Source organism: Halichoerus grypus, chromosome 5, assembly GCF_964656455.1.
Source record: "Halichoerus grypus chromosome 5, mHalGry1.hap1.1, whole genome shotgun sequence".
NCBI lineage: Eukaryota > Metazoa > Chordata > Mammalia > Carnivora > Phocidae > Halichoerus > Halichoerus grypus.
The window spans coordinates 111,212,347-111,236,533 of NC_135716.1; the positions used below are offsets into that span (position 1 = coordinate 111,212,347).

Consider the following 24,187-nt stretch of genomic DNA (forward strand, 5'->3'; position numbering starts at 1 on the left):
ATATATCTTTGTCATGGCCTCACTTCTTCTCTACTCTCAGTTGTATTTATTCTGTGGAATTCCCCTTTGTTTTTTTTTTTTTTTTTTAAAGATTTTATTTATTTATTTGACAGAGAGACAGCGAGAGAGGGAACACAAGCAGGGGGAGTGGGAGAGGGAGAAGCAGGCTTCCCGCGGAGCAGGGAGCCCGATGTGGGGCTCGATCCCAGGACCTGGAATCATGACCTGAGCCGAAGGCAGACGCTTAACGACTGAGCCACCCAGGCGCCCCTGGAATTCCCCTTTGTACCCAAATGCTTTTCTAGGCTACCACACAGCTGTCTTCCAAGGATTTCCATCCACTCTTGTGGGTTGGAATCACTGTTCTCAGGAACCTGTGTCTCCCACAGGATCCACTTCCACTATCCTGATTTATTCCATCATTTTACTGGAATATGTCCTGAAATGAGTTATTTAAAAGGATACGTGGGAAATAAACTTTGAGTCCTGTCTAAAACTATCTATATTGTACCTTCATACTGATTTGTGTTGAGTTTGGTGTAGCATTCGGGGCTGAAAATAATTTCCTCCAGAAAATGTGAAGACATGGTTCCATGGTCTCCTAACATCCTCTATTGCTGACAAGGAGCCATTTGTCAGTCATTTCTGGGTGACCTGTGTTTCCTGTTCAGGGTCTCCTTTTTATACTTGTTTTGGAATTCTATGAGGAAATGTATAGACGTAGATCTTTTATCAGTTAGTTGTATTGAGCACTCACTGAGCCCTTTCAGTCTTAAGACTTGGGTCTTTCTTCAGCTCTGGGTAATTCTACCATTTCTTAAATAGTTTTCCCCTCTCTTTTTTTCTGTTTTTGGATCGGCTCTTTATGTCTCTTATGGTCTCTCTATTATTTCTGTATTTTTATCCATATGCTCTCATTCTGTACTTCTCAATTTGGCTTTCCAGATCATCGGTTGATTTGCTTTCCTTTTCTATCACCCTTTAAATTCTAAGAACTTTTAATTTAAAGAGCTCTTCCAAGTTCTTTGTTCCTTTTTTGTGGTTTCCTATTCCTATTTTATATGGGTGCAATACTCTCTTGAATCTTTTGATTATAGTAGTTTTCCTTAAATGTTGTCTTATGTCTCTTAATTATATTTGTTCTCCCCAGGGTTCTTTTTTCTATTATTTTTTCTATGTGTTTTTCTTAGTTGTTTCTCGTGCTGATTGTTTTCCCCATGTGCCTGGTAGTCCCTGGTTGTCTATTCGTATTTTACTTACTTACTTAATTAATTAATTAATTTTTGTTAAGATTTTATTTATTTATTTGTCAGAGAGAGAGAGCACAAGCAGGCAGACAGGCAGGCAGAGGCAGAGGGAGAAGCAGGCTCTCCGCTGAGCAGGGAGCCCAGTGCGGGGCTCGATCCCAGGACCCTGGGATCACGACCTGAGCCGAAGGCAGACGCTTAACCAACTGAGCCACCTAGGCACCCCTGTCTATTCATAGTTTAGAAATAAGGACTGAGGAACTGGTGTGGATTTTCTATGCCATTTTAAAAGCTGGTCTCTTTCCCCCCCCAGACCCATCACCTGTGTGGATGGCTGACTGAGCCCTCTGTGTAGAGCGAGATGCCTTGGCTGGCCTGCTTGCTCTAGGCCTATGCTCGGACTCTGCCTTTGTGCTAGAGGAGTGCTCTACTGTGGGTAAACTGTACTCCCACTAGATGCCTTGGCTTTCCCCAGGTCATTTGTTCTTTCAGCTATCGGGCTTTTGGACCGAGAGTTAATGTCAGGCTGCCTGTGATCTGTGTGGGGGTGGGGGAAGCAGATGGGGATGCCAACCAGCGCAGTTCCAAGTACAGACCTTCAATTATTCCCACTGTCTTCAGCCCCACTTTTCCCTTCTCTCCTCCCTTGTACCTGCTGGCCTGGAGCCCAGAGCCATCAGGTGTCCCTGGGCAGATTGGCTGTCTAGATTCCTTCTAGCATTCCAACAAGCATTTTGGCTTCCAGCTCCTCTTAGCTCGCCTCGTGACTGTGTCTTTCTCTGCCTGTCTCATCCATCACCACAATTCCATCTGCTTTTTGAATTCTAGAAATTTGTTGTATCCTTCATCCACTGGTGAACCCCTTAACTTCTCTTTCCTTTTGCTATTATAGTTTATTGCCTCTTTTGTCTCCCTTATTTGAGTGTGGTTTTGTAAGCTTTGGGTAGTAAGCACACATCCTCAACCTACCATCTTGAACTAAAAGTCCTGATATGAATTTTAAACTATCTCTCTTACGAATATTTACCTAACCTGTTTATCTTCATGGCTGCAGTGTCTATTTAAGCATTGCATAATTTATAAATTATTTCAGTAAAGTAAGGCAAGAGAATGAGAGTAAATAACTTCAGAGGGATAAAGATCTAATGGCACAATTTTTCAGAAAGTCTTGTATAATAGCAACAGTTTATTTTGGAAAAAAATGAGAGAAAACTGCTCAATTAAAGATTAGAGTCTTAAAATTAACATCAGTTTTGAAAAATAGCCTGATTTCTATAGGCTGTTGTCAACAAAGATATTACCTGCTCTCTATCAGGTAAGCACTGAACTTGTAGCAGTGACTTAATAGATCTCTGCTCTCAGAATTCACGTGTTGCTTTGGGGAGTTTCAGGAGTTGTTTTGGCACTGATGGATAAGTAATAAATGAATTTTAAAAATAAGCAACAAAAACATTGGGCAGGTATGTGCACAATGCAAATAAGAAAATAGGTGACCTGCTAATGAGTGTCAGGACATCTCTTTGGCCAGTTGGTTGGAGAACCTTGCTGTGGAAGGGATGGTTATCTGAGATCTGACTAAAGCGCAGGGGACAGCCCGGCAAAAACTGGGATCTTGGCATTACCATCAGACAGCATATCCTTTCCACTTTACTCAGTGCTTCCTACCCTTTGGTTTTGATCGTACTTCTGTCCTATAAAGATTTTTATATTAATGTAATGAATTGCTTAAACATTTCATAGCTTTTAAATAGCACTTGGGTGAAATAAAAGACTCATGAGATAATTTATTCCCCTAGGACGGAGGAGGGATAAACAAGCCTTTTTATACTGTGATAGCAGAGTGGTTTGGTAAATATAAGGCCTTAATTATTATGCTTTAAGCAACAACTTAATTTGCTTCAGGCTAATTCTTAGCCTGTAAGTGGGGTTCGTCCTTTGATATATCATGTTGCTATTTTTGTGCTTGTCATTTTGCTCTCGCAGTTTCTCTCATCAAAAAGCATTTACTGCTCACTTCCATGGAATCCCTGTGCTGGTGTTGATATGGTGGGCTGCAGATGCACATTAACTTTTATCTTTAAATTGGGTACACTTTTCAAGGAGTATGGGGCATAGATGGATTGAGGGAGCCAATTTGTAGATCTTTAAATTCCCCATGTACTTTTCCTAACATCGTTCTGCCTAAGAATATGTTTATGATGGAGGTGCAGGGTCTGCCCCCCGCTTCTCGTTCACTGTTGCCCTTCTCACACTATTAAGAAAGAAAGGCATACTGCTCTATCTCAGATCTCACAAAGGTCCTTGGATATAAAAACACCAGGGCGCCAAAGGGCAAAATTGAAAAGATTGGTGTCTGTGTGAAGATAGTGGATGACTAAGTGACACTATCTCACGTAATGATAGATAAAAGTTCCTTTTGCAATTCAAGTAGTTTCCTTTTTTTTTTTTGCTCTCACAAAACTGAGTGAAGAACCTAATTGATTTGTTTGCTGATTAACTAATATACTATTAAGTATATTTTTGGTGGTATATGACTGTTATCTTTTTTTTAACGTTGTTTAAAAATTTTAGAAGAATTGAGAGACAATTGCTCTAACAAGATTTCCATTCTCCTCTTCTCATTTATGTGAAACAGGTTTCTCACCATTTAATTTTATGAAAACTAGAAGTAGGGATAGAATTAGTGCCGAACACTATTTCATCCTGACGATAAATAATAGTCACTGCATGGAAATGTGAACTAATTGAAGAAGAAAAACCTCACCCATCTCTTTTCTAATTTTTTAACTTTATTTTTTAATGAGTTCAGGATTATATATATACAGTATGCCATGTTATAATACCTTTGTGGCTCTATGATAAAAATAACTCAGGGACATATGGAATTCAAGCTAATTTGCGTAACTGTCACAAGAAAAAAAGCTTTGAATGTATTTCTGAAATAAGTATTTTCATTTAATTGCAGAATCTCAAAACAGCATTAGATGTTGGCCTTGTTTTATTTTTTTTTGTTTTAAAAAAGTTTATTTAAACACTAAGCTAGCTAAAAACACTTTTTGAAAGGTTGAAACACAATTGATATAGAAAATGCTTTCCCTCTAATCTCAATTTAACATAAATGGAAGAGGTGAGGGGGAAAGGTAGACAATTTCTTCAGCAGCATACATGGCTAAATCCATCAACCACCTTAAACTGGAATGTCCATTACTGATCCCATTAAAAAGTATTGGGCAAATATCCAAAGTTACCCACTTCATAAACCAGAAGACAACAATTTTAGGGTTACGATAAGTAAAATATTTTTGAAACACTTCAAAAACTTTATCATTAAACTAGAGGAATCATCTCTTACTTGTAAAAAAGAAAGGTATAAGAGAAAGTAAAAGACATTTAAACTAAACTGATTTTTAATCCTCTTTGAACAAAAGAAATGAAAAATAATGGTTAATTAGCTAAGCTTTGTGCTCTAACCAAACTAATTAATTACGGTGATTTTAAATGGCAACAGCCCACCTGACTGGGTAGTTTGACAGTTTTGAATGCTTTTGCAATGATTTTTCTTAAAATGCAGACACTAAATGATCCGGTCATACAATGTTCATCTTATGCATTCTGCATCTTTTTGCCAATCCTGTAGCTAAGGATCTTGTTCCAATCAATCTTAGTTGTGTAATTGGCAACTGTCAAGGTAAAACTTTGAAAGTAGTGTTTGACACCTTCTGATAATTCTCAGTGGTAGCAGTCTGGTATTCATTTTCTGCAGCTTCTACAATCTTTATCAATTTTTTTGCAGTTTGTACTTCATTAGATGCTGTTAGGGAATCTTGTATATCTTTATGACTCACTAACTGAACATTACTATCTTCATAATAATGAACCTGAATTTTCAAGATGCCAACCACTTGAGTGGTTGAAAAAGTGATTGGAAACTTCCACTCTGACCTCCAATGACCGTTCCAAAATTTTTTGCTTGGAACTGATGGCTTTCTATGCATACAATAATGGTTTTCTGTCCATCTATTTTTTTTTTTTACCATATGACAATGCAAACCCCATTTGATAATGTTCTTTTTTTTAATTTTTAAAAAATTAAAAAAAATTTTTATTATTATGTTATGTTAATCACCATACATTACATCATTAGTTTTTGATGTAGTGTTCCATGATTCGTTGTTTGCGTATAACACCCAGTACTCCATGCAATATGTGCCCTCTTTAATACCCATCACCAGGCTAACCCATCCCCCCACTCCCCTCCCCTCTAGAACCCTCAGTTTGTTTCTCAGAGTCCATAGTCTCTCATGGTTCGTCTCCCCCTCTGATTCCCCCCCTTCATTCTTCCCTTCCTGCTATCTTCTTCTTCTTCTTCTTCTTCTTTAACATATAATGTATTATTTGTTTCAGAGGTACAGGTCTGTGATTCAACAGTCTTACACAATTCACAGCGCTCACCATAGCACATACCCTCCCCAGTGTCTTTTATATATGCTCACAGAGCAGTTTTTACTGAAGTTCTCCATGTTTCAACTGCATTTTCTGCTTCATATGGTCTTGGATCAGTTGCTTCCTTTCTTAAGTGATCAAATTTGAAACAGATTCTGTTTGGGGGATCCAAAAACTCTCCATTTCCCAAGTCGCCATGTTCTGTTATGAATATCTGATCTTCATAACCTTCTATTTTACTGGAGTAAACTGGTCCAAGTTATACTGTACAAATGCATGAGCTGCTCATTCCCTAAGAAGATTATCATTATTAAGCGGTAACTGAACATCATTAAACACCTCATTAAATTCTCCAGGAGGGGCATGAATAATGAATTTTGCTGTTCTCTGTGTGCCCTCTCCTCATTAGACAACTGCTCCTCCAGATCTGCCATTTTCCTTCTGGCAACAAACCGGGCATTGGTGACTTGGTGGCAGGAGCCACCTGACTTCCCCTCCCCCATCTCTTTAATACGCTTTTATTATGTTTCAGAATCTTTAAAATCAAAATTTGCAGTATATTTATATTTTAATTGATTGGTTAGTAATAATTGTAAAGAAAATGCAAACCAGAAGAAATTGTTTTAACACTTGAAGTCTTTTATTACAGAAAATAAAGAGAAATTTAGTTTTAATTTATAGACAGATTTTTTTTGAGGAAAAATGTAACACTGTCCAGTAAAAGACTTTCAAACAGAAAATACATTACATTAGAAATAATTTGTGTTGGAGGAATCACCTTTTCTCGAGCCTTTGTCAAAGCTTACTGTACAGCTTCATTAATCAAGACAGTGCGGTACTACTAGTGGAGGGACAGACACAGATCATTGGAGTAGCGTAGGGTTCCCAGGAATAGAGCCACATAAATATGCCTAATTAATTTTTGAAAAAGAACCCAAAAGCAATTCAAAAGGAGGAGGAATTGCTTTTTAATGAGTGGTGCTGAAGCAATTAGACATCCATTGGCAAAAAAAAAAAAAAAGAACCTTTACCTAAATCTTATATAAAAATGAACTCAAAATATATCATAGACATAAATGGAAAACATAAAACTATAAAACTTCTGGAAAAAAAGTGAAGAAAATATTTGGGGCCTACAACTAGGCAAAAAGTTCTTAGACTTGACACCAAAAACATGATCCATAAAAGGAAAAATTGATAAATTTTATCTCATCAAAATTAAGATCGTCTACTCTGCAAGTGATCTTGTTAAGAGGATGCAAAGACAAGCTACGGATGGAGAAAAAAATGTTTGCAAGCCACATATCTGACAAAGAACTAGTATCTAGAATATATAAAGAACTCTCAAAACTGTAAAAGACAATCAATCCAATTAGAAAATGGGAAAAAGACATGCACAGACATTTCACTGAAGAGGATATACAGGTGGGAAATAAGCACGTGAAAAGATATTCAACCTCATTAGCCATTAGGGAAATGCAAATTAAAATTACAATGAGATATCACTGGAAGAGCTAAAATAAAAAATACTGACAACACCAAATGTTGGCAAGGATGCAGAGAAGCTGAATCATTTATACATTGATGGTGGAAATATAAAATGATACAACCACTCTGGAAGACAATTTGGCAGTTTCTTAAAAAACTAACCATGCAACTACTATATAACCCAGCAATTAAACCCTTGGGCTTTTATCCCAGAGAAATGAAGACTTATTGCTGTGGACTGAATTGTGCCCTCCCCCCCAATTCATATGTTGAAGCCCTAACCCCCCCAATGTGTGGTATTTGGAGATGTGGCCTTTAGGAGATAATTAGAGTTAGATGAGGTCACAAGGCAGGGCCCTCATGATAGGATGATAAGAACGATACATTTAAAGTGATATAACAGCTTTATTTTAAAATACCGATATTTACAATATGTTAGAAGTTACTCCTTTGCAACTACTTAAACTTACGGTGAAAAATTTTAGATGTCAATTTAAGAATGTGTGAGGGGTTGTATGGTTTTCAAAATTTTCTTGGGGTTCTGCAAATAAAACTTGATTTCAATAATATATTACCCCTATTGATGAAGGGACTACGTTCCAAAATTATATTTTAGAAGAAATCAAAATCTGGGGCTCCTGGGTGGCACAGTCTGTTAAGTATCTGACTCTTGATTTCGGTTCAGATTGTGATCTCAGGGTCATGGGATGGAGCCCTGCGTTGGGCTCCAGGCTCAGTGTGGAGTCTGCTTGAGATTCTTTCTCCCTCTCCCTCTGCCCCTCCTACTCATGCTCTCTCTCTCTCTCAAATAAATAAATCTTAAAAAAAAAAAAAAAGTCAAAATCGTAATTGCCAGAGGTAGTTGAAATAAATATTAAAAAACCTGGGAGCTGCCAGTTAAGGGTAGGATTAAAAAGGAGGTAGTGTTGTACTGTGTTTAGATGCTGTCATTGGCCTTTAATGCCTATTTTTTGAATAGTACAGGTGAGTTCAGTTGCTGTGTTCTAAACAGGCAAGAGAAAAAAGGAAAGGGAGGCAGAGGAAGGTTGTGTTTTTAGCAGACTATGTTCGGGAGGGCAGAGGGACAGGGGATATTCATCATCCTAAAAGGACTACATCATCCTAAAAGGACTAAAAGGACTACTACCATTAGATGATGCATGATTTCAGACTTCCCCTTTCTACCTCCCAAAAAGAAAATCTCTTTATGTTTGATGACGTCCCAGTCTTAAGTAGGGGGTTAAACTTTCCATTTCAGCATTAGCTAACTTAATATATACCAGTACTTTGGGCTTAGCTAATGTTATAGTGTAAATTAACTGCAGTCACTTGATATATATAAATTAATCTGATCATTTCCTAGTTAATAGAGGGGTGGAATGTGAAGGAAAGGGATATCATGGAATACAAGCGGGTGTTTGGGAAGGTAGGGAAGCAGAGTTATGCTTTGAAAGCTGCAAATAGAAGCAGAAAGTGAGGGGTGCCTGGGTGGCTCAGTTGGTTAAGCGACTGCCTTTGGCTCAGGTCATGATCCTGGAGTCCTGGGATCGAGTCCCACGTCGGGCTCCCTGCTCAGCAGGGAGTCTGCTTCTCCCTCTGACCCTCTTCCCTCTCGTGCTCTCATTCTCTCTCACTCGAATAAATAAATAAAATCTTTAAAAAAAAAAAAATAGAAGCAGAAAGTGAGGTATTTTGGTCTTGCTAATGGATTGCTTAACATGATTTATGAATATTTTGGTTAATATTTTAAAATACTGCTGACTGCTTTATTAAGGAATTTATATCTCTGAGGATTAATTAACCTAAAATAGATCCCATTAAATCAGATTAATATAAAAGTGGCCCATAGCTAGATCTATCAAATAAATTTGAAAGTCATTATGTTATGTAGACTTCCCTCCCCAAAGGTGATAGAAATTAACCATACAAAATGATAGTATTGGGTTATAGATGTCTTATATAGCAAGTGTTTTTATTGAAGTGATTTTGAACTTAAAGAAAAGTGGAAAGAATTCTAATGTTATAAGATATTAAGATGAGTAATATGCTTTAGCATTTCAAACCGTGATTTGCCTTGTATCAAGCTCCTTTGTCTTTCTTAGCCTTATTTTTTTCATTTACTGGTGAGATGATAATGATGGTTGATAGGACAGTTCTTTCTTACCTCCCTAGTAACAGTATTTTCAGTAATAAAAGAGGAATGCTTTAGCTTCCTCATAAAATGTTATGATATCCAAAAATGAATAAACTTTTGAATGGCTTTTAAAAAGCATATTATGGCCATCTACATTGTGTGCTTGCCTATTTTTTGAAGTCAGATTAGTGACATGGCCAATTTCTCCCTTCAACCTGTCTATTTCTCTTGGCATATGTTTATGACTACCTTGAAGAAATCAATGTATTTTTTCTTACTGAGAGCTGGTACTATATCCATTACATAAAGATTTCTCAAAATTGATAGACCAGTTATTTTTAAATTCTGTCATATTGAATATAGAAAATGTCATGTTGTATGATGATAAATGCTTTAACAAACTACAAAGTCGCAAAAAATTTCTTTTTCATTTTCAATTTTAAAATGGCACATTTATGTTACCTAATGTGAAAAAGTTTCTTCTGATATTTTTGTAGAACTTCAAATAAGAAAACAGTTTACATTTTTACTTGAGGCAAGGGCATAGACAGAATAACATAATGGAGATATAGATCGATGCTATCTGCATGTGCTAAAGAGAGCTGCACGGTCTTCCTGTATGTATAAACACTTTCAAGAGGCAAGTAATAAATGTATGTCTAGGGACATGAAGGGATGCCCTTCATCTAAGTGGGTGGGTATAGCTTAGATTCTCACATCAGGCCGCCTCCATAGGGAAGTGGTACGGATTACAGCATCATCGGGAGGCTGCTTCACCTAGTCTAGGTGTAGGAGAGGTGAAAGTAAGGAGTAGCCCTAGCTCATGATTTAAGATTATGATTCTGTATGAGAAACTCTAACACTCATTAAGTATGCAGTCCTATAATATTGGCAAGTATGTTTTTACCTCTATTATAAAGAATGGCATTTAAGGTTAAATAATCTTCATGTTGAATAGTTCAAAAATAAACTTTGAAATTCCTTATAAATGAAGAATGATGGAACCACCCTCAGGTCAAGGTGTGATTTTTAACCCTGAGATGGACCTTTGACACAAACTGACAGTTACTTTTTAAATTTAGGGTTTTCCAAAGAAGAATGAGGGAAAGTGCTTATTTCTTCTTAGGTGCCATATCTGCAGCTTGGGAAGGCATCTGCTAAGTGATACTTTTCTGAACAGAGAGGTATCTGATTAGAGATTAGAAGCTAAGTACAGATCAATAGTCCAGTCAATCATGTTTCTTTTGCCAACCTAAACTTTATTAAAGCTTTACTAGCATCCATATTAAATAATCAATACTTGTCAGCATAACTTTTGAAAATAATATTCTCTAGAGGAAGATTTGAAGAAAAGCAGACACCTACACACAATCAAGAACCTTCTCACTGATCTTCATTTTTGACAAAATTGCTTAATCTCTCCCTGCTTCTTCCATTATGGCTTAAGTAGGAACACTCACTCTGACTTGTCTCATTTGAGACCAGTCTGCTCAGACTTCTGCCAAGTTTTCCATGTAGCCAGTTGTTAAAAAGCTGTCAAACAACAAACAATCCTAAAACTTGTGTGGAACCACAAAAGACCCCAAATAGCCAAAGCTATGACAAAGAAAAGCAAAGCTGGTGGCATCACAATTCCAGACTTAAAGTTATATTACAAAGCGGTAGTGCTCAGAACAGTATGGTACTGGCACAAAAATAGACACATAGATCAATGGAACAGAATAGAAAACCCAGAAATAAGCCCACAATTATAAGGTCACCTTAATCTTCAACAAAGTAAATCTTTAAAAAAATAAACTAAGGTGGCTCAGTGGGCTAAACTTCTGACTCTTGGTTTCGGTCATCATCTCATGGGTCGTGAGATTGAGCCTTGTGTCAGTCTCCCCATTCAGCAGGGAGTCTGCTTAAGATTCTCTCCCTCTGCCCCTGCCCCCACTTGCGTGTGCTTGCATGCATGCACTCTCTCTCTCTCTCAAATAAGTAAATCTTTAAAAAAATAAACTCTTGGGACTACATCAAAATAAAAAGCTTCTGCATGGCAAAGGAAACAATCAACAAAACTAAAAGGCAACCTGTGAAATGGGGAAGATATTTGCAAGTGACATATCTGATAAAGGGTTAGTATCCAAAGTATATAAAGAACTTATAAAACTCAACACCCAGAAAACAAATAATCGAATTTAAAAATGGACAGAAGACATGAACAGACATTTCTTCAAAGAAGGCATTCAGATGGCCAACAGACCCATGAAAAAATGTTCATTATCACTAATCAGGGAAATGCAGATCAAAACTACAAGGTGATATCACCTCACACCTGTCAGGATGGGTAAAATCAACAACACAAGAAACAACAGGTGTTGGTGAAGATGTGGAAAAAAGGAAGACTTTTGCACTTGGGGAATGCAAATTGGTGCAGCCACAGTGGAAAACAGTATGGAGGTTTCTCAAAAAGTTAAAAATTGAACTACCCTATGATCCAGCAATTTCCTTACTGGGTATTTACCCCCAAAATACATAAACAGTAATTCAAAGGGATACATGCTCTGCTATGTTTATAGCAGTATTATTTACAATATCCAAAATATGGAAGCAGCCCAAGTGTCCATGGATGATGAATGAATAAAGAAGATGTGCCGTACACACACACACACAAATGGAATATTATTCAGCTATAAAAAGAATGAAGTCTTGCCATTTGCAATGACATATATGGAGCTAGAGAGTATAATGCTAAGCAAAATAAGTCAGAGAAAGACAAATACCGTATGATTTCACTGATATGTGGAATTTAAAAAACAAAACAAACAAGCAAAGGAGAAAAAAAAGAGAGTGAAACCAAGAAACAGACTTGTAACTATAGAGAACAAACTGATGGTTACCAGAGGGGGGCGCGATTGGGGGGATGGGTTAAATAGGTGATAGGGACTGAGGAGCGCACTTGTCTTGATGAGCACTGGATGATGTATGGAATTGTTGAATCACTGTATTATACACCTGAAACTAATATAACATTGTATGTTAACTGGAATTAAAAATTTTTTAAAAAGCTGTTAAACATTTGTATTGTAGGTCTACTGGTGGCATGGGTTGTCTATCTTACCTATTTTTCACTTAACAGCCCAGTCCCTCTATGAGTCTTTTTTTTTTTTTAAGACTTTATTTATTTACTTGAGAGAGAGAATGAGAGAGAGGGTACAGAGGGAGAGGGAGAAGCAGACTCGTACTGAGCAGGGAGCCCTACGCTGGGCTCGATCCCTGGACCCCGAGATCATGACCTGAGCAAAAGGCAAATGCTCAAGAGACAGAGCCACCTGGGCGCCGCCCCCTCTATGAGTCTTTATTTAAAAAGGGGGGGTTTGGGGGCAGAGGGTTAGGAGGATGTTCTGTTCATATATAGCCTTCTAAAGTGATTAAGCAAAAGCCAAAGAAGATTATCATCACCCCATGTTGTAAAGCCCCCAGGGATGACATAACAATGAGGCAGGGATAAAATGGTGGTTAAGGACGTCAGCTTGGGAGCCAGACACACCAGGATTTAGGTCCTGGCTCGACCACATTTGTGCTGTTTACTTTTAGACAACATACTTAGCCTACATTTCCTTAGCTGAAAATCATGAAGATGATAAAATTATTTCATGGAGTTAGAAGAATGAAATGGAATAATATATGTAGTGCACCTTGCTCTTATAGCTCATAAAAGAACAATGATAAGAAGGGATAAGAAAATTATTGTTTTTCTAACACCTTTTTTTTTATATAAGATTTTATTTATTTATTTGATAGAGAGAGAGAGAGAGAGCACACAAGCAGGGGGAGTGGCAGGCAGAGGCAGAGGGAGATGCAGACTCCCCACAGAGCAAGGGGAGTCCGATGCGGGACTCGATCCCAGGACCCCAGGATCATGACCCGAGCCGAAGGCAGTCGCTCAACCAACTGAGCCACCCAGGTGCCCTTTAACGCCTTTCTAAGAGAAAGAGCAAATTCCCTACCCTAGACTGTTACTAGATCTCTAATTTTTTGAAGCTGTGAATTTGCTAAAGGTTAATCTGCAATTGGGTTAAAATCAGTTTGGCTACTAACCCTTACAGTTTATTTTGGCATTTATTCAGAAGGGGCTGATTTTTTATGTGAAAGGTCAGAACCTTAACACAAAATAACAAGAAAAAGTACTGCTTCTTAACTTTTTACTGAAGTTTAAATGAATACGGAAAAATGCATATTTGATCAAGAAATAGGACCTTGAGGGTGCCTGCGTGGCTCAGATGGTTAAGTGTCTGCCTTCCACTCAGATCATGATCTCCAGTCCTGGGATTGGGCACCCAGCTCAGCAGGGAGTCTGCTTCTCCCTCTCCCTCTGCCTCTCCCCCTGCTTGTACTCTCTCTTTCTCTCAAATAAATAAATAAATCTTTTTTAAAAAGTTAAAAAAAAAAAAGAAATAGGACCTTGAGGGGTGCTTGGGTGGCTTAGTTGGTTAAGCATCTGACTCTTGAGTACAGCTCAGGTCATGATCTCAGTGTTGTGAGATTGAGCCCCCTGTCGGGTTCCGTGCTGGGCATGGAGCCTGCTTGAGATTCTCTCTCTCCCTCTCCTTCTGCTGCTCCCCCCTTAAAAAAAAAAAAAAAATAGACCTTGTCAGCACTCTAGAAGCCCCCTGTATGTTCTCTTTTTGTCACCCCCACCCCCTGCAATGGTTACCACTATCCTGGCTTCTCATGGAAGAGATTAGTTTTGTCTGTTACTGTTTTGGTTTGTATTTATGGACTCATGCCTTTTGGGTCTAACCTCTTTTGCTTAGCATTATATTTGTGAGACTCATCCTTATTGTCACATGTAATTATACCTATTCACTCTCATTGCTGTGTAGTATTTTTTTTTTTTTAAGATTTTTTATTTGTTTATTTGACAGAGAGAGACATAGCAAGAGAGGGAACACAAGCAGGGGGAGTGGGAGAGGGAGAAGCAGGCTTCCCGCTGAGCAGGGAGCCCCATGCGGGGCTCGATCCCAGGACCCTGGGATCATGACCTGAGCCGAAGGCAGATGCTTAACGACTGAGCCACCCAGGCGCCCCTGCTGTGTAGTATTTTATGTGTGATCATACTCCAACTTATTTATCCATTCTACTGTTAATGGATGCTTGGTTTGCATCCAGTTTTTAGCTTTTACAAATACTGAAGCTGTGGACATTTTAGTACTTGTCTTTTGGTGAATATTTATAAGCATTTCTGTTGGAGTGGAATCGCTGGGTCATAGATTAGCCTACATTCAGTTTTAACAAATAATTAAAATCAGTTTTTGAAAAAGATTATATCAGTTTATACTACCAACAGTGTATGAGTATTCCATACCTTGTTCCATATCCTCACCAATACTTGGTATACATCTTCATTTTAGATATTCTGATGTGTGTAGAATAATATCACATTGTGGTTTTAATTTGCATTTGCCTGATGACTAATGAAGCTGGACATCTTTTCAGTTTTATTTGCCATTTGGATAGCCTCTTTTGGAAAGTCATACAAGTTCAAGTCTTTTGTTCACATTTCTCTTGCGTGGTCTATATTTTTCTTATTGATTCACAGAAATTCTCTATGTAAAATCTATATGAGTCATCTTCAGGTATATTATTGTTATATCTTCTTCCTTTTTGTGGGTTGTCATTTTGCTGGTGTCTCTTGATGGTGTCTCTTGATGAACATAAATTCTTAATGTAATCAAATTTATCAATTTTTTCTGTGATTGAAGTTTTTAGGTCCTATTTAAGAGGATACAAATACTTCATTTACTCTGAAGTCACAAAGATATGTTTTTCTCTGAGCTTTATTGTCTTATCTTTCACACTTAGAATTGTAGTCCATTTGGGATCGATCTTTGTAAATGGTGTAATGAGAGGTTAAGACATTTTTCCCCCCAACTGGATAGTCAGATGACCTTTGCTGAGATTTTTCAAAAAGCAGCGTCATTCACTGCTAGGGTGAGTTCCAATCCTAGCCCCAAAAGAGACTGAAGGAGCATTTTAAGACCTATTTTTCTTTCCTTGTTTAGTTAATCAAGTATGGATCGATGTGTTTATTCTTTGCTCTGTTATTTCAATGTTATAAGATAATAAGGATTAGATAAAGGTCTTATCGTCAAGTTACCTGGAATTGTATTTTAAATGATGGAATAGGGGCGCCTGGGTGGCTCAGTTGGTAAAGCATCTGACTCTTGATTTCGGCTCAGGGTCCTGAGATTGAGCCCCTCATCAGTCTCCACTCTCTGCGGGGAGTCTGCTTCTCTTTCCCTCTCCCTCTCTCTCTGTCCTCCCCCTGCCTGCACACACACACACACACACAGTCTCTCTCTCTCTCTCTCTCTAAGATAAATAAGTAAATCAATCTTTAAATGATGGAATAAATAAATTCCTAAATATAATGATCCCAATCCAATCTGCTTGTTTTATAGATAAGGAGGAAACAAGGCCCAAGTCACACACCTAGTCATTGGGAGAGCTAAGATTTAATTCCTAGTCTTATGATCCTGATTCCAGTGACCCAGCACTTTTAAATATATTGGGCCATAATTTTTAAAGAATCTTTCTAAGTTTAAAGATACAGGATTTCTTAGATGTGTTTTAATAGTTTGGAATCCAGTTCTAGCCTCATTTTACTTTGGTGACTCTGGGACTTAAAATACACAGTCCTTTTAAAAACTATTATGTACAGGGTCACAAAATAAAAGTATATTGCCATTTCTAGTAAAATGCTGAATGAGGAAGAGCCTATAATATTCAAGTTTTAGATTAAATAAAAAGTTTAAGATACAAGCAACACGCTCTTTTAAATATTTAGAAAGACAGTACTGCTTAATAGAAAGGTGGAAAGATTATTGAACTGGGAGTCTCAAACGGAGTCTCAAACCTCCAAAACGGAGGTTTTGTACTGTCCCCAACTGACTGTGTGACTGTGGGCAAATGACCTACCTTCTCTGGGTGCTGGTTTGCTTGTCTGTACACTAAGGAGTGAGGGCTAGAATTGTAACTGTCTCTCCAGTAAATAACTCTCATTATTGCAGAATGTGAGAAATTAAGCAGAGCAAGTTTGTTGTCAGAAGTCTTTAGACATGAAAATGATCTGTGCCTAATATTCTTTATCTTGACACTAGTAAGTAACCACAGACCAGCCAGCCAGCAATCAATCTCCATCTGTAGGGCAGCCACTGTTGTCCATGTATAGAAGTCTGGAGAAGGGCCAGATTTTATTTTTGCCAGAAACACTCTTGGCAAATCGGTATCCCTAGAGATGTCTGTTTAATTTTGTGGTGCAGTGCATGGTTTAGTGAAAAAGAAAAGGAATGCTGAGCTATTTCATTCTAAATATTCTCAGAGACAGCTTATGTTCTTTGTTTCCACACTATCTATCTTTCAAGATGTTTTGAGGGTAGAGGTGAGCCAAAATGAAATGGAAAGAGGAAGGCAAGAAACCTTCCACAGTGTATGCTGATTCTGGAAATGAATTTGAACTGTATGAGCAATGTGTGTGATGACATATATTGAAAACTTCTGATATATGTATGTAATGTTAAATATCTTGCAGATTTGTCATTTGACTTTCTTGTGCTAATTTTTTATTTTGAACTAGTCTCCTAGCTTTAAATTGTTTAAAAAAAAACTTTCCCTTTTATTTGTGGCATTTCCCATGGATATTTCAAAACTATCCCATTATCTTGCCTTCTGGAAATAAAGATAAAAGTATTTGAATTTGAACAAATTTTCTACTGGTTTTTATTCATTTGTAAAGATCCCAGTTAACAACTGGATTTAAAATTAACTTGTTTGAGAAAGTTTGTAACCAAAAGATAAATGCCGAAAATTAAATATCAATTTCTTAAAGATTTATTTATTTATTCTATAGGAATAAATCTAGTTGAAGTTGCATTTACAGATTTTCCTCGACTTAATGACAGGGTTACATCCTGATCAACCCGTAGTAAGTCAACAATGCATTTACTACACCTAGCCTCATAGCTTAGCCTAGCCTACCTGAAAGGTGCTGAATCCACTTACATTAGCCTACAGTTGGGCAAAATCATCTGACACAAAGCCTATTTTATGATCAGGTGTTGAATATCTCATGTAATTTATGGAATACTGTACTGAAAGTGAAAAACAGATTGGTCATATGGGTACAGCACTTGTCAGTATATCAGTTGTTTACCCTCATATTTGGGTGGCTGACTGGGAGCTGGGGCTGCCACTGCCCAGCGTCACAAGAGAGGATAGTACTGAATACTGCTAGCCTGGGAAAAGATCGACGTTCACAATTCGAAGTGCAGTTTCTACTGAATGTATGTCATTTTTGCACCATTGTAAGGTTGCATCATTGACACTGGGGATCATCTGTAGTTAAAATGTCATTGTATGTCACCAATGATCTCCATCCTTCATTTTCTTAACTTTTTTCAGTCTTTCAGATAGCTTTAACATCCTTTTCTCCTAACTTCCATATCCACTTATTAACAAATCCTAATCATTTTATTTTCATAATGTCTCTCGGATTTCACTGTTCACCTTACTGCATTTGGCCTGTCCTAATCGAGGCCAGGCCTAGACTACTGCAACAGCATCCCAAGTAGGCTCCCTGTCCTCGGTATTCCCTCTCACAGAGTAAGCTCAAATCCAGATCAGTCTTTAAACATCACTTTTACTAGGCTCTGCATCTGTTCAGAAATCTTAAGGCTTCTTAATTCAGTTCTCACTACTGGCAGACATTTAGAGCCCTCTATATGGAATACTTTCTCTTCCAACTGAATTAGTTCAGCAAATAATGTTTGGAGCATCTATGTGGGAGACACTGTGCAAAGGTAAAAATAAATAAAATCTAGCTTTTTGCAGATGTATAATATTAGCATTGATGTTAACATCTCCAGGATTTTTTTTTCCATTTAGAAACTAGTTCTACTTCATTCCATTCTACTTAAACTGTTCTTGGCTAAGGTAATCAGTGATCTCCTTATTGCCAGAGTCATCAGGCAGTTTTCCATTGTAATTGTTTACTTTTTTATGCCACTGGGTACTGTTGACCAGGCCTGCTTTCTTGACACCTTTTCCTTCCTCAGTTTCTAAGTGTTGAAACTATTCACATTTTCTATTTCTCCTTGGAACTTTTTTTTAATTAAAAAAAAACATTTTTTAAAATAATCTCTATACCCAAGGTGCGGCTTGAACTCACAGCCCCGAGATCAAGAGTCACATTTTACTGGCTGAGCCAGCCAGGTTCCCGGAACTTTTTTTTTTTTTAAGGAAAAAAGTTTCATTTTGTTAGTCTTTATTTTAGGTTGTTCTCTATTTTATTAGTTTCCCTATTCTTCCTTTCCTTCTACCTCCTTGGTGTTTTTTTTTCTGTTTTTTTTTTTCTGTTTCTAACTTCTTGAGGTGTATGTTTAACTATTTAATTTTTTAAAAAATAGACTTTAGGGGGACCTGAGTGGCTAAGTCGGTTGAGCATTCAACCCTTGATTTCAGCTCAGATCATGATCTCGGGGTTATGAGATCAGGCCCCTAGTTGGACTCTGTGCTGGGTGTGGAGCTTGCTTAAGATTCTCTCTCTCTCTCCTTCTCTCCCTGCCCCTCCCTCTCCAAAATAGACTTTATTTTTATAGCATTTTGGATCCATAGCAGAATTGATCAGGAAGTAGAGTTCCCATGTACCCCACACACATACAGCCTCCCGCACTACTAAGATCCCCCACAAGTGGTGCATTTGTTAAATTGATGAACCTACATTGATACTTCATTATCACCCAAGTCTGTAGTTCACGTTAGAGTTCATTCTTGGTGTTGTATATTGCACGGGTTTGGACAAATACATAATGATATGTATCCACCATTACGATAGCATATAGAATAGTTATACTGCCCTGAAATCCCCTGTGCTCCACCCATTCTTATCTCCTACCTCCAACCCTTGGTTACCCCTGTTCTTTTTATTGTCTCTATATTTTGCCTTTTTCCAGAATGTCATATACTTGAAATCAATCAGATTGGCTCCTTTCGCTTAATGATAAGCATTTAAGGTCCCTTCATGGCTTTTCATGGCTTGATGGCTCATCTCTTTTTAAGACTGAATAATATCCATTATCTGACTGTACCACAGTTTATTTATCCACTCCTGTAATGAAGGATATCTTGGTTACTTCCAAATTTTGGCAGCTGTGAGTAAAGCTGCTCTAAACATAGTATGCAGGTTTTTGTGTAGACATAAGTTTTCAGTTAATTTGGGTAAATACCAAGGAGCATGACTGGTAGATTGAATGGTAAGAGTATGTTTCATTTTGTAAGAAACTGCTGAACCATTTTTCAAAGTGAGTGTACCATTTAGCATTCCCATCAGCAATATGAAAGTTCCTATTGATCCATATCCTCGCCAGTTTTTGGTATTGTTAGTGTTTTGAATTTTAGCCAGTCTAATAAATGCATAGTGGTATCTCGTTGTTCTAATTTGCAATTCCCAAATGTCATATGATGTGGAACATCTTTTCATATGTTTATTTGCCATTTGTATATCTTCTTTGGTGAGGTGTCTTCCGATCTTTTGGCTCTGTAATTTTCAAACTTCTTTTCTGACCTGTGCATTTAAGGCTATGGATTCCCTGTTAGTGCTTTAGTTGCTTATTTATATGACTTGAACCCTTTGAATTTTGTTGAGACAAAATTTATACCTCTGCACTAAAAAAAAAAAGTTCCATGTATGCGTGAAAATAACATGTATGTAGCAGTGTTGGGTGAAATATTCTGTATTAAGTCAAGTTTCCAAATCATGTTGTCACGTTGTTCAAATCTTTTTCAGTCTTACTGATTTTTTTGGTCTACTTATTCTACCAATTATTGAGAGAGGTGTTCATATCTCCCACCATTATTGTGAATTTGCCGATTTCCTATTACAGTTTGGTCATTTTTACTTTATGTATCTTGAGATTGTATAATGGGAGCCTGTTAATCCCAAAATGCTATATTTCATGATTATTTCTCATTTTATCATTAAGATGTATCCCTTGAAGTCTGCTTTGGCTGGTACCAATATAGTTATACTGTCACCTATAGTACCCGCTAAAGCTATACCAGCTTTCAGTTTGTATTTGATTAGTGTAGCTTTTTCCATTCTTTACTTTCAGCCTTTTTGTATTCTTAAATTAGGTGTGAGTATTATGAATAGCACATCATTGGATTTTGTTTTGTTTTTATCTTTGAGAATCTTTGTCTTTTAACAGGCTGAAAATCTTTGTTTTTTAACAGCATTTTGTTCATTCATATTTTATGTTGTTACTGATCTGTTTGAATTTAAATCTATCTTGTTTTGCCTCCTTTAGTTTATGCAATACTACTGTGTTGATTCTCTTCACACCTTTCTGAGTATTTATTTGTGTATGTTGGGGGGGCATTTCCTCTTCACTACTTAAATGCTTATGATTCCCAGGATCTTATTATTTGCCTTTTATTTTTCTTACTCTATTTGCTTGTCCTAGATGGCTTTATTCATAGTCACAATTTCCACTACTACTTATTTGCTGAGCTCCAAGCCTCAATATTCAAATAACTCCTGGACTTTACCACTTGGAAACCCTGTCACCAACCCAGATTGATCATATCCAAAACCATACTTACCTTCTTTACTATAAAACTGGTCCACTTTCTATATTTCCTGGATTGGTAAATATCACTGCCTTTCCTCTTTCAGTATATCCTCATCTCTGCTCCCTGCATATCCAGTCTCCAGATCTTAGAATCATCTCCTTTCTGTTTCCAAAGCCACTGCCTTATTTTATAATTTGCCTAGCTCATTACAACAGTCTTCTGAATGGCCCTGCTGCATTTATTCTTACATCACTACATTTTACTTTCTATTGCTCTCAGAATGATATTAAAGGGCTTAAGCAGAAGAATGCTATTAGATTCGCATCTTAGATATATAAGTGAAAATTTCTGGTGAATATGGCAGAGAGTTATTTAAGTCTAATGGCTATGTCCTTTCATCTCTAGATTCTCTAGAGCAATTGACTTTCAAACTTTTTCAACCACAACCTGTAGTAAAAAATATGTTTTATACCACAACCTAGTACACACACACACAGGCACACATGCACACACACACACACATATAACTGAAACAAAAGTCTTACTAACAATACTTACCTTTACTGCATTCTGATATTCTTCAGTCTAGGCCATTTAATTTTTTAAAAAGCTGGCTGTTGGGGTGCGTGGGTGGCTCAGTCGGTTAAGCGTCTGCCTTTGGCTCAGGTCATGATCCCAGGGTCCTGGAATCGGATTCTGTGTCGGGCTCCCTGCTCAGAGGAGAGTCTTCTTCTCTCTCTCCCTCTACCCCTCCCCCCTGCTCGTGCTTGCTCTCTCTCTCGCTCGCTCTCTCAAATAAATAAAATCTTAAAAAAAATAAAATAAAATGCTGGCTGTAGGCCACTAAATATCTCTACTTTGAAAAACTCTGACCAAGAGTATGTCTCTTTCAACTGAGCTTACATGAAGGAGCAAAGGCGATCCAATGGAGAAAGGATAGTCTTTTCAACAAATGGTGCTGTACAACTGGACATCCGTGTGCAGAAAAGTAAATTTAGACACTGACCTTACACCTTCTACTAAAAATGAACTCAAAATCATACTTACCTTTTATACCACAGCCTAGGACACACACACACACACTTCTACTAAAAATGAACTCAAAATCATACTTACCTTTTATACCACAGCCTAGGACACACACACACACACTTCTACTAAAAATGAACTCAAAATCATACCTTTTATACCACAACCTAGTACACACACGCACACACACACACACACAACTGAAACAAAAGTCTTACTAACAATACTTATCTTTACTGCATTCTGATATGCATAGACCCAAATGTAAAACACAAAACTATAAAGCTAGAAAATAACACAGGAGAAAAATCTAGGTGACTTTGTGTTTTGTGATGAGTTTTTAGGTTCAACACCAAAAGCATAGTCTATGAAAGAAAAAGTTATAAGTGGCACTTCATTAAAATTAAAAATTTCTGCTCTGCAAAAGACACTTTAAAAATGAAAAGGCAAGCTGCAGACTGGGAGAAGATAATTGCAAAACACATATATGATAAAGGATTAGTATCTAAAATATACAAAAAACTCTTAAAACTCAACAATAAAAAAACAACCAAATTAAAAGTGGGCAAAAGGCCTGAACAGACACCTCATTAAAAAAGATACAGAAATGGCAAATAAACATATGAAAAGATGCACTGTATAATAGACCATTAGGAACTTGAAAATTAAACAATAATGAGATACCATTGCATACCTATTAGAATGGTTAAAATGCAAAACACTGACAATACCAAATGCTGGTAAGAATGAGGAACAATAGGGACTCTCATTCATTGCTTGTAGGAATACAAAATGCTATGGTGACTATGGAAGATAGTTTGTTAGTTTCTTATAAAGCTAAACATAGCCCCTTACCATATGATCCAGCAGTCATGCTTTTAGGTATTTACTCAAATTAGTTGAAAACTTATGTCCATTTGAAACTCTATACACAGATGTTTGCAGGAGCTCTATTTATTTATTTATTGTCAAAACTTGGGGGGCACCTGGGTGGCTCAGTCAGTTAAGTGTCTGACTCTTGATTTCAGCTCAGGTCATGATCTCAGGATTGTGGGATGGAGCCCCGTGTCAGGCTCCCCACTCAGCAGGGAGTCTGCTTGAGTTTTTCTCACTCTGTCACTCCCCCAACTTGTATGCACACTCTTCTTTCTCTCTCTCTCAAATAAATAAGTAAATAAATAAATAAAAATCTTAAACCTTGGAAACAACCAAGATGTCTTTCAGTAGCTAAATCGATAAACAAACCGTGGTACATGTTAACCATGGAATATTATTCAGCAATAAAAAGGAATGAGCTATCAAGCTACAAAAAGACATGGAGAAAATTTAAATACATATTGCTAAGTGAAAGAAGACCATCCAAAAAGGCTACATACTGCATGATTCCAACTTATATGACATCCTGGAAAAGGCAAAACTATGGAGACAGTAAAAAGAAGAGTGGTTATCCAAGGTTGGAAGTGGGGAAGGATGGCTAGGTGGAGCTAAGGATTTTAAGGACAGTGAGATTATTCTGTATAACACTGTAATGGTGGATGCATGACATTATGCATTTGTCAAAACTCATAGAACTATACAACAGAAAGAGTGAACCCTAATGTAAATGGGGGTGGGGGTGGGGAGAGAAGGGAACTCTCAGCTCAGTTTTTCTGTAATCTAAAATTGCTCTAAGAAATCTATTAATTTTTTTAAAAGTGAAAAGAAGGGTATGTCTCTTAATCCATTCATTCAACAGACATTTGTTAAATACCTACAGAGTGAAGTACTAGAAATATTAAAGAGTGAAGTACTAGAAATATTAAATTATGGAAGACATATTTCTTTCAAAGGGTGTATAGTCTAGTGGGGTAAGTAAATAAACAATTGGGGTGATGTTTGCTATGTCAGAAGTATGTAGGGGTGCCTGGGTGGCTCAGTCGGTTAAGCGTCTGCCTTCGGCTCAGGTCATGATCTCAGGGTCCTGGGATTGAGCCCCACATTGGGGGCTCAGTGGGGAGTCTGCTTCTCCCTCTCCCCCTGCCTCTCCCCCTGCTTGTGCACTCTCTCTCTCTTTCTCTGTGTGTGTCAAATAAATAAAATGAAATAAAAATCTTTTTTTTTTTTAAGATTTTATTTATTCATTTGAGACACAGAGATACAGACAGAAAGAGAGAGCATGTGCAGGGGGGGAGGCAGACGGAGAGGGAGAAGCCAGCTCCCCGGTGAGCCAGGAGCCCGACATGGGGCTCGATCC

General features: G+C 37.5%; 1 protein-coding gene and 1 pseudogene across 6 annotated transcripts in view; one reads left to right on the forward strand and one right to left on the reverse strand.

Moving 5' to 3' along the window:
• Positions 1 to 24,187, forward strand: part of DIPK1A (divergent protein kinase domain 1A) — a 124,640-nt gene that overhangs the window by 16,999 nt on the left and 83,454 nt on the right. The gene's annotated exons all lie outside the window — the stretch shown is intronic.
• LOC118542850 (F-actin-capping protein subunit alpha-2-like) lies at positions 4,830 to 6,167 on the reverse strand (annotated as a pseudogene).